The sequence below is a fragment of the Zalophus californianus genome, chromosome 17 (assembly GCF_009762305.2).
Source record: "Zalophus californianus isolate mZalCal1 chromosome 17, mZalCal1.pri.v2, whole genome shotgun sequence".
In the NCBI taxonomy this organism is placed as follows: Eukaryota; Metazoa; Chordata; class Mammalia; order Carnivora; family Otariidae; genus Zalophus; species Zalophus californianus.
In genome coordinates, this window is record NC_045611.1 from 14,809,270 (window position 1) to 14,821,633 (window position 12,364).

Sequence of the window (12,364 nt, forward strand, 5' to 3'; positions counted from 1 at the left end):
CAGACAGAGACCCCATCAAAAAGGAGAATTATAGACCAATGTCCTTGATGAACATGGATGCAAAAATTCTCACCAAAATACTAGCCAATAGGATCCAACACTACATTAAAAGGATTATTCACCACGACCAAGTGGGATTTATCCCTGGGCTGCAAGGCTGGTTCAACATCTGCAAATCAATCAACGTGATACAATACATTAACAAAAGAAAGAACAAGAATCATATGATCCTCTCAATAGATGCAGAAAAAGCATTTGACAAAGTACAGCATCCTTTCTTGATCAAAACTCTTCAGAGTATAGGGATAGAGGGTACATACCTCAATATCATAAAAGCCATCTACGAAAAACCTACAGCGAATATCATTCTCAATGGGGAAAAGCTGAGAGCTTTCCCCCTAAGGTCAGAGTCCACTCTCATCACTGCTATTCAACATAGTATTGGAAGTCCTAGCCACAGCAATCAGACAACAAAAAGAAATCAAAGGCATCCAAATCAGCAAAGAGGAAGTCAAACTATCACTCTTTGCAGATGATATGATACTGTATGTGGAAAACCCAAAAGACTCCACCCCAAAACTGCTAGAATTCATACAGGAATTCAGTCAAGTAGCAGGCTATAAAATCAATGCACAGAAATCAGTGGCATTCCTATACACCAACAACAAGACAGAAGAGAGACAAATCAAGGAGTGGATCCCATTCACAATTGCACCCAAAACCATAAGATACCTAGGAATAAATTTAACCAAAGAGGCAAAGGATCTGTACTCAGAAAACTATAAAATACTCAGGAAAGAAATTGAAGAAGACACAAAGAAATGGAAAAACGTTCCATGCTCATGGATTGGAAGAACAAACATTGTGAAGATGCCAAGGCTACCTAGAGCAATCTACACATTCAATGCAATCCCCATCAAAATACCATCCACTTTTTTCAAAGAAATGGAACAAATAATCCTAAAATTTGTATGGAACCAGAAGAGACCCCGAATAGCCAGAGGAATGTTGAAAAAGAAAAGCAAAGCTGGCGGCATCACAATTCCGGACTTCCAGCTCTATTACAAAGCTGTCATCATCAAGACAGTATGGTACTGGCACAAAAACAGACACATAGATCAATGGAACAGAATCGATAGCCCAGAAATGGACCCTCAATTCTATGGTCAACGTATCTTTGACAAAGCAGGAAAGAATGTCCAATGGAAAAAAGACAGTCTCTTCAACAAATGGTGTTGGGAAAATTGGACAGCCACATGCAGAAGAATGAAACTGGACCATTTCCTTACACCACACACAAAAATAGACTCAAAATGGTTGAAAGACCTAAACGTGAGACAGGAGTCCATCAAAATCCTAAAGGAGAACACAGGCAGCAACCTCTTCGACCTTAGCCACAGCAACTTCTTCCTAGAAACATCGCCAAAGGCACGGGAAGCCAGGGCAAAAATGTACTATTGGGATTTCATCAAGATAAAAAACTTTTGCACAGCAAAAGAAACAGTCAACAAAACCAAAAGACAACCGACAGAATGGGAGAAAATATTTGCAAATGACATATTAGATAAAGGGCTAGTATCCAAAATCTATAAAGAACTTATCAAACTCAACACCCAAAGAACAAATAATCTAATCAAGAAATGGGCAGAAAACATGAACAGACATTTTTCCAAAGAAGACATCCAAATGGCCAACAGGCACATGAAAAAGTTCTCAACATTGCTCGGCATCAGGGAAATCCAAATCAAAACCTCAATGAGATACCACCTCACACCAGTCAGAATGGCTAAAATTAACAAGTCAGGGAACGAGAGATGTTGGCGGGGATGCGGAGAAAGGGGAACCCTCCTACACTGTTGGTGGGAATGCAAGCTGGTGCAACCACTCTGGAAAACAGTATGGAGGTTCCTCAAACAGTTGAAATTAGAGCTACCATTCGATCCAGGAATTGCACTACTGGGTATTTACCCCAAAGATACAAATGTAGGGACCCAAAGGGGTACGTGCACCCCAATGTTTATAGCAGCAATGTCCACAATAGCTAAACTGTGGAAAGAGCCAAGATGTCCATCGACAGACGAATGGATAAAGAAGATGTGGTATATATACACAATGGAATATTAGGCAGCCATCAAAAGGAATGAGATCTTGCCATTTGCAATGACGTGGATGGAACTGGAGGGTGTTATGCTTAATGAAATAAGTCAACCAGAGAAAGACATGTATCATATGACCTCACTGATATGAGGAATTCTTAATCTCAGGAACAAACTGAGTGTTACTGGAGTGGTGGGGGGTGGGAGGGATGGGGTGGCTGGGTGATAGACATTGGGGAGGGTATGTGCTACGGTGAGCGCTGTGAATTGTGCAAGACTGTTGAATCACAGATCTGTACTTCTGAAACAAATAACGCAACATATTTTAAGAAAAAAGAAAAAGAAGAAGATAGCAGGAGAGGAAGAATGAAGGGGAGTAAGTCAGAGGGGGAGACGAACCAGGAGAGATGATGGACTCTGAAAAAAAACTGAGGGTTCTAGAGGGGAGGAGGGTAGGGGGATGGGTTAGCCTGGTGATGGTTATTAAAGAGGGCACATTCTGCATGGAGCACTGGGTGTTATGAACAAACAATGAATCATGGAACACTACACCAAAACAAATGATGTAATATATGGGGTGATTAACATAACAATAAAAAATTAAAAAAAAAAAGAATGAGAGACTTTTCCATGAGATTCTGTTCTATAAAATTATAAACTGATATGATATGTTTATAAGCAAGCACATTACCTTTCTTGGTAAATTGAGATCCTGTCCTGTTCCACAGACAAGGAATATTTACAGATCTCACAGCACTAACTTATAAATTTTGTGTCACTGGTCACAAAAAGGAAAGTGGATATCACTAAAGATCTCAAATAAGGCCTCTGAAAAATCCTCTTTCATTAAAGAAATGAGAGCATTAGCAAAAACTACTAAAACAAACATTTTCAGAATGCTAGAAATTAACCAAAGGCTTGCAGCAATTCAGGGAATGATTATTCAAGAAAAATGGCCAACTCTCCATAAGAACAATGAGTTTGGTAGCATTTTTCTTTTTAAAGATTTTATTTCTTTATTTGACAGAGAAAGACACAGTGAGAGAGAGAGAACACAAGCAGGGGGAGTGGGAGAGGGAGAAGCAGGCCTCCCGCTGAGCAGGGAGCCTGATGCGGGGCTCGATCCCAGGAGCCTGGGATCATGACCTGAGTGGAAGGCAAATACTTAATGACTGAGCCACCCAGGTGCCCCAAGTTTGGTAGCATTTTAATTTGCCCTATGCCCATCTATCCACCCCCCAGCTCCACGAGAGTCTCAAAAAACAACAGCTACAATCATGTCTGGCAGTCCAAAAAGTTGGAACTCTTTCAAAGTCCCATTCCCAGAGAAAGATCATTATTGGACGTGAAAGATTCTATATGTAAGACTGTTGTTATTTGAACTTACCCAGAGCTCATCAGTCCAAAAAGCATTTTCCCTGAGACCATTTGTTAAAACCAGCCAGAGACAACTGTTGAACATGACTCAAGACATAACTCTTAAAACTCAACAATAAGAAAATAATCGTATTTAAAAAAGTGTGAAGATATATCTCACCAAAGATTTACAGATGGAAAAAAAAAAAGAGAGAGAGAGAGAAGACGCTTATCATATAATGCATTAGGGAATTACAAATTAAAACAGTAATATACCACTACACACTTCTATAGCATGCCAAAAATTCAAAACAAATGCTGGTGAGGCTGGGGAACAACAGGAACTCTAATTTATTGCTGGGGAAATGCAAAACGATACAACCACTTTGGAAGAGAGTTTGGCAAGTTTTTTTGTTTGTTTGTTTTTTAAACAAAACTAAATATACCCTTATCACATAATCCAGGAATCATGCTCCTCGCTATTTACCCAAAAGAGCTGAAAAATCATGTCCACACAAAAACCTCTATATAAATGCTTATAGCAGCATTATTCATAATTGCCAAAACTTGGAAGCAACCAAGATGCCCTTCAGTAGGTGAATGGATAAAGTCTATAGGTTTATTGCTTTTTTTCCCCCAGCACCTTAAATGCTTCTAGACCCTAGAGATTTCCCTTTTATATGAGGTTTTGTTTTGTTTTTGTTTTTGTTTTTTTGTAAGTGAGAGCATTTTAGGTTATCTTTTCTTCCATAACACAGGAACAGGAAATCTGAAAATTTTCTGAAAAATAAAAACTTGGGATTTAAGATATTTTGGGATATACTTTATCTTCCATATTACCTCATTTTAATTATAATTTTAATAATCTTAAATTTCTAAGATTTTCTTTTTGTTTTAGATAAGATTAGACTTATTTCCTACCACAACTGGTGAAAGAGTTTTTATTAGTAATTTGACTTAATATTCTTCTTGCTTTAAAAAAAATCTATATTCTTCCAGAAAAAAAGTAAGAGAAATCTTTATGTACTTGGGACATTTTCAAGTTCCTGATATCTGTTTCCTTGAAGGGAAATACAATATCTACTTTTTAATATAAATAGGTTCTATGTATGCTCTTAGAAGTCTCATGATGGAAGATAATACTAATGGTTGTCTAACCTGAAGATTTAGTGAGTTGCATATATTGTTCCAGATTTATCTTCATAGGTAGAGAATAAAAGTACATGCTAAGTTAAAAAACAAAACAAAACACTGTCATTAATTTTAGAAGAGGGGTGACTGTAATAAGTAGTGTCATCTTCATAAAATGACAATTGAGAAATCACACCTTTATTTCTATAACAGCAACAAGATACTTGTTGCATGAATTTAACTCCAGGCCACATAATTAAAATGTCATTCACCCTTCCATTCTCAAACAGGTCTTAAGTTTAGAATCTCAGACAGTTGTTAACTAGTACTATTTAATGCCTGAACTCCTGTATTCCGTACTCCCTTGGGAGAGGGTGATGTCTTGTTTTGAAATATTGGGATTTTTTAGTAAGCCAAATTTCCAGTGACCTCAGTTCCTTATCTGTGAAAGGGGGATAATCGTTATCAGAAGAAACAAATGAGATAACCATAAGATGATAAATGTTAGGTTAGCTGTTGTTTGCTATTACTATTATTCTTGCTTATAATTTTTTTCCCAGCAATGATAACTGCTTTTGAGAGTAATGTCAAATACCTAGGTAAGTTACTCTAAGGAATCTTGAGGATTCCTCATAGAAACAAATGAGACCCCTATAAGGTATGTCTGTCATAAGCTGGCTATACACTACCACAGAAACAGGTTTTAGAGGGGGCTGGGCGGTTCAGCCCTTAAGCATCTGCCTTCGGCTTAGGTCATGATCCCACGGCCCTGGGATCCAGCCCCGCATCAGGCTCCCTGCTCCACAGGAAGCCTGCTTCTTCCTCTCCCACACCCCCTGCTTGTGTTCCCTCTTTCACTGTGTCTCTCTCTGTCAAATAAATAAATAAATCTTAAAAAAAAAAATGAAACAGGTCTTAAGATTTTTTTTATTCCTTTCTTCCCTAAATCTAAATCTTCTCCTTTCTCTATGTAAGGATGCCTATCACTGGATTAGGGTCAACCGTAATTCAGTATGATCTTAAAATGGGTTACATCTGCAAAGACCTTATTTCCAAATAAGGTCACATTCACAAATACCCAGGGTGAGGTCTTAAACATATCTTTTTGGGGGATATCATTTGACCTAAAATAGAGAATATCACTACACTTAAGAAACTGTACAGAATTCATGTAATCCCTGTCCATGTTCTGCAGGTCTGGGTTTCTGGAAGTCTCTTGGGACTCCTGTTTTCCTCATTTATCTCTGTGGGTAGTGCTTTTTAAATGACACTAGCCCTGTGAACTCACAGCTTCTACAACGTCCTCTCTTTATAAAAAATTCTCTTCCCAGGCAAAGGCTTGATGGTATAGTTTTAATAAATTCCTTTCCTCCTTGTGGACAAGGATCAAATTTTTAGAATTCCTTGATACTAGAATGGGGTCTGATATCAAAACCCTAGAAACCACTCAAGGATCCTCTTGTTTCACCTGTATAATCTGTTTCTCAGGGTACCTTCTAACAAGGTGATTATCTTTTAACTGAGCTCCTATGCCGTGTAAGAAAGATCTCATGGCATTTCCCCATATCCCACATCCTTATGTTTTTCTCCTGAGACTATTTAACTAAAATCTCCTGTTTGACTTCTGAGAGTAGTACCACTTTGCAAAATATGCGTTAAATTGCTTCCAGGTCATCTTGCTCTATATTTTTGCTTGGTTTCCCAAAGGAAAATATAACTTTAACAGAAATTATATTATAACTTCATTTATGCAAATCAGTCCTCCCTCAACATCCTTTTCTCAGTTGGATCTGATCTGTTCTCAATTCTATATTTGACATTGTTACTCTTTTGTAAGTAAAAAAAAATTGGCTATTCTTTCCAGGTTCTATGGTTCCACTTCCATTTTGCTCTGTTTTCTTATAAAAAATTATTTAAAACATTTTAAAAATAAAAAAATTTCTGTATTCCTATCACATAGCTTAAAAAATAACATGTTAGCAGATAGTTTAAGCACTGTATGCATTCTTCCTTAGTAATATTCTTTTGTTCTTCCCTGCTACAAGTACATATCAGAAGTTATCTCCACAACCAAGTACTTTCAGGAAGCTGATGTTTGTAATCCCATGAATTCTGCATATTTTTACTAAATCATATAGTGTTCTATATATTTTTAAGCTTTAATTCTGTATTATACCTGTTACAGATTCCTGTGCAATCTATTTTTGCTCAAATTATGATCATGAGATTCATTATATTGATACATATTTCTGTTTCATTATTTTAATAGCTTCAATTTTTTAAATTTTTCATTTTTTTAACATTCTTCTACTGATGGATATTGAGTTAGTTTCCATGTTTTTGCACTTATGAACAATGTTGTTTGAACAGCCCATTAGTGGATCACAACTAGTGGGTTTTTTCCTTTTCTTTTTTTTTTTAAGCATTTATTATTTGAGAGAGAGAGAGAGAAAAGAGAATGAGTGGGGGGAGGGGCAGAATGAGACTGTGAGAGAATCCCAAGTGGACTCCCCGCTAAGCACAGAGCCGGACGCTGGACTCGATTCCAGGACCCTGAGATCATGACCTTAGCCAACGTCAAGAGTTGGACGCTTAACCAACTGAGCCCCACAGGTGCCCCTCCCTCTTTTTAAAAAACAGCTTTATTTATATATAGTTCACACACCATAAAATTTGTCCTTTTAAAATACAACTCTAATTTTTTTAGAATATTCACAGAACTATTCAGCCATCACAAGTTCTAATTCTAGAACATTTTATCATCCCCCAAAAGAAACCCCACTCCCACTCCTCTTCTCCCTCTCCCAGTCCCTGGCAAACACTATATTCTGTCTCTACAGATTTGCCTATTAGGACATTTTATATGGAATCACACAATGTCTAACCTTTTGTGATTCTCTTCTTTCACTTAGTATAATGTTTTCAAGGTTCATTCATGTTGTAGCATGTATATTAATTTGATTGTAGTGATGGGTGTATACACATATCAAAACTTTTCAAAGCATAGGATTTAAATATATGCAATTTATTGTATGTCAAATATACTTCAATGAAGCTGCATAAAAATTAGAGATGTTGATACTTCACCACAGAAGTTATACATAAAGCAAATACACAAAAGATAATTTACATCATTAGTCATCAGAGAAATGCAATTAAAATTACAATAAGACAATACACATGTACTGCAACAGTTAAATTTAAACTACTAACACAACACCCAAGAGCTGATATGAATGTACACTAATGAGAATGATCATAAGTTACTGGTAGAAAAACAAAAGGAATAGCCACTTTGAAAAAATGATTGGCAGTATTTTGTAAAGTTAAACATATTTTTACTGTATGACCCAGCAGTTTCACTCCTATGTAGTCACCTAGCAAAAATAAAAATCTATAATCACACAAAGACCTATTGGCCAATATTTATAGCACTTTATTGCTAATAGCCAAAACCTGGAAACAACCCAAATGTCTAGAAACTGGCAAATGGACAAATTTTGGTACATATATGTAATGGAATACTACTCAACACACAAAAAGGGATAAACTACTGATACATGCAAAAACATGCATGAACTTTCAATGCATTATGCTAAGTGAAAGAAGCTAGACACAAAAGGCCACATAAGATTCCATTAACAAGAAGTTTTCAAAATGCAAACCTATGAGTAGCAGATCTGACATTAGTTTTGCTAGGGGCTGGGTGAGAGTGGGCGTGGAGAATTGATGATGATTGAGTATGAGGGAATTTTGTAGACTTACATAAATACTCTCTACCTTGATTATGGTAAAAGTTCAAACTTTACATTTGTCAAAATTCATGGAACTGTATTCCTAATAAAAGTGAGTTTTACTCTATGTAAATTTTGCCTCAACAAAACTGACTTTAAAAATAAGAAGTAGGGGTAACTGGGTGGCTCAGTGGGCTAAGCGTCTGCCTTCAGCTCAGGTCACAATCCTGGGGTCCTGGGATGAAGCCCCATGTTGTTGGGCTCCCTACTCAGCGGGGAGTCTGCTTCTCCCTCTCCCTCTACCCCTTCCCCCAACTCTTGTTCTCTCTCGCTTGCTCTGCTCTCGTTCTCTCCCTCTGTCAAATAAGTAAATAAAAAATCTTAAAAAGAATTTTTTTTTAAAAAGCAGATCAAAAGAAGACATTACATACAAGAGAACAAAATACAACTTCAAATATTAAAAACAACACAAGCAGGAAGATAATACAAAAGTGCTAAAAACCAAAATTACATATAGTTTAAAAATATATCTTTCAAAGTCGAACTTAAATAAAAACATTTTCAAGCAAATAAACACCAATAGAATCCATGACCAACAAGCCACACTATTAGCAACGGTCAAGAAAGTCCTTCAGACTTAAGGAAAACGATATAAACTTAGACCTAGAAAAAGAAATAGAGTGCCAGAAATGGTAAGATGTAAGCAAGTAAACTTTGTTCTCATTTTCTTAATTTTATTAAAACCTTCTCACAAAGAAAATCCCAGGGCTAGACAGATGCACTGATGCATTCTATTTAAGAAATAATACCAATTCTATACAAACTTCTAAGAAATAGAGAAGACCTACATCTCACATCACTTAAAGAAATCAGCCAGCCTTGCACTAATCCTAAGACTAGGCACAAGAAAGCAAAACCAAAGACTAATCTCTTAAGAACACTCTAAAGGAAACAGATATAAAATCACATTAAAAGACATAACAGCAATCAGGGCATACTATGTTTATGGATGGAAAGTTTGAATATCATAAAGATGATAATTCTTCCCAAAATAATCTATATATTCAAAGTAATTACCATTAAACCCTCAAAAAAATTTCTCATGGCATTTGGTAAACTGATCATAAAATTAATATGGAGGATCTAAGGGCCAAGAATAAGATGAAAAACAACTTGGTATGAGGCATAAGGGCAGCAATTTAACCTATTGGATATTGTCTTATTTTAGAGCTAAAGGAATGAAAAAATTGTGTTGAGTGTGCAGGGCTAGACAAATGAGACAGAATAGAGAACTCAAAAACAAAGACAAACATACGGAACCTACATGGGACACACATGACATTATCCATTTAGTGGGGAAAGAATGTCCTATTCCAGGGGCTGGCAAAATTTTCAGTAAAGGGACAGACAGTAATATATTAGGCTTCGAGGCCCATGTAGCCTCTGTCACAACTACTAAACTGTGACAGAGTAGCACAAAAGTAGCCACCAACAAGTAAACAAATGGATGTGTCTGCGTTCCAACAATTTTATTTACAAAAATGGTGGGCCAGATGTGGCCCATGGAACATAGATTTCCAAACAGCATTGAAACAATGAAAAAAAAATTTAGTTAAAGCCAAACTTCACAACATACACAAAATTAAGTTTCAGGTGAACTGAAGTTCTAATGTGAAAAAATAATGTTTGAAATAGTTCAGAAGACCATGGACAATAGATATGTTGGTGGAATTTCACAATAAAAATTATTTCAATATAAAACATCCAAAAAATTAAGCCATGTAAATTATTTTAACTTTTAGTGTCAATCATGAATTTTCCTACTTTTTATGTTAATTCAAAAAGATTCTGGATTCAAAATTGTCTTGTCAACTTATTTCTTGTATGCCTATGTGCCCATATACTACCCTCATCTGTGGATGACTTTCCTATGACTTTAAGAAGCATTTCAGTGACTTCTCCAAAATTCTTAAATCAGTGCTCCTTTAAAAGTTTTGCTACTAATTCAACTGTTTCAGACTTCTCAATCCCTACTTGCTTCAGAACTGTAAGTCTCAACGCATAAAAAATAATGCCGATGTCATTTAAGTAAAACACCTGTTTTTGTTGCGTAACTACTACTTTTTCAAAAAATAGAAATAAACTTCTAGAACTGGACTGGGGCCCTACAGATATCCATATGTCAAAGTGGACTCTAAAACTCCCTGATATTGATAGAAAATTTTTCTGTGTTATATTGCATGCAAAACCTCCAAGGTTTTTCTTGGTTCTTAGAGGAGACTATGGACACCACTCCCCAAAGTTAAGAACCTCTGTTCTAGAGGCTGGACATATAGAAAATTACACTGAACGATCAAATTAGAAAGAAATAGAAGATTCTCATAGACATAGGAGATGTTAGGGAAAGCTGTCCATTTAAAGCATAAAACTTCTGAAATGGTCCTGAATCTCAACTTGACATTTAAATACATTGGGGAGTGGAGGGAAATCACGTCATACCAAAGAAGTTGAAATTTAGTGAAGAGGTTTCAATCAGTGGTTGCTTTTGTTTCAGATCAAGCCTCAGAATTTGACTGTACTCCAACATACACGTGAAACGCATGTATCAATAGGTCTGACCAAGAACAAAATAACCATGTTTTGGATATGAATCCATCATCATTCAGAGTCAGCAACTGCACAATAGTAACTTACATTTCTGTGGTGCTTTATACAGAGCTTCCACGTGCGTTCTCCACGTGACCTTCATTACATCCCACTTGGGAAGATTAGGACAGCAGCACCCTCGTTCTTGTTAAGGAACGTTCTGGATTCAGCCTGTGAGGTGTGGGACGCTCACCAGTAGCTGCGGAGACATTTTTCCACAGTCAGGTGCAGATATAACGTTTCTGATACTGCTGATGAGGGGGACGAGGATATAATTATGAAAGACAGCGGTGGGAATAAAGTGTAGTTGGTGGGACGTGGAAGCGCGTCAGAGCTGGAGGGTTGTTTCTGGGGAGGGAAGTGAGAGGCACTGGAGAAAGAGAGAGAGCGGCGTTACGAGGAGCCTTCCTTCAGGGGCGACTGACCGAGGACACACGTGCAGTCTCTGAATCGCAGGGAAAACGACGTGAGGAAGAACCTAGAGGCTGTGTGTAGGCGGACAGAGGTCCTGCCTCAGGCGAGTGAAGCTGACGGCTGAAGTCCCCCATCTCGAGACGGCCTCTCTGACTCAGGGCCCCTCCACCTCCAGCCTCCCTTTTTGTCATTTTCCCCTCAGAGTCGCTCACCACAAGATTACCGGCTCCAGTAAGACGCCCAGCCCCATTCCGCACCTCAAGAACTCTACGCGCCACAAATTCAAATATGAAGTCTGGAGTCGCACCGCCCCAAACGTCTCCTAGAGTGAAGGAGAGATGGACCAATCAAAGCCAGAATGGCTCCAGACGCCCTAATCGGTGGGCGAGGCAAAAGAATGGGGGCGGGTCGATAGTCTGTTGCCAAGACGACGGCTTCCGGGTGGGCGGGCCGAGATGACTTCTGGCCGGAAGACGAGACTCCGCGGGAAAAGCAGCCCTGCTAGATGGACGAGGAGCTGTTGGGCCGAGGCAGTTTCCTCAAGAGTAAAGGCGGGTCTGTGCTAGGGTCACGCCACCGGCCTCCGTTTCCTTTACCCTTCTCTATCACCAAACGATATTCCTGTCCAGTTACAAAGTGCAAGTTGTTTCCCTCAGGTAAGCGTGTGGTAACCCTATCCCCTCGTTAAATTGGGGTTTATGGAAACTGTAGTCCAATTTGTCACACGAGGAGCGGGTACTGAAAAAAGGAAAAGGTAAACATTCAGTAACTTTTTAGAGTGCGGATTTTTTACTGCACTGTACATGTTTTTTAGTTTTAAAACACCGGGTGCAATTCGACTTACTGTTAAATTTAAAATGTTGGTTCTTCCTGACTGCCAAATTCCATCTTAACCTGGTAATGGACAAAGACCCGAATTTTCAAATTTTCTGTAACAGTCTCAAAGCTTCTCTTACTTAAACTTTTAATCTCCCACAAATCTGAAGG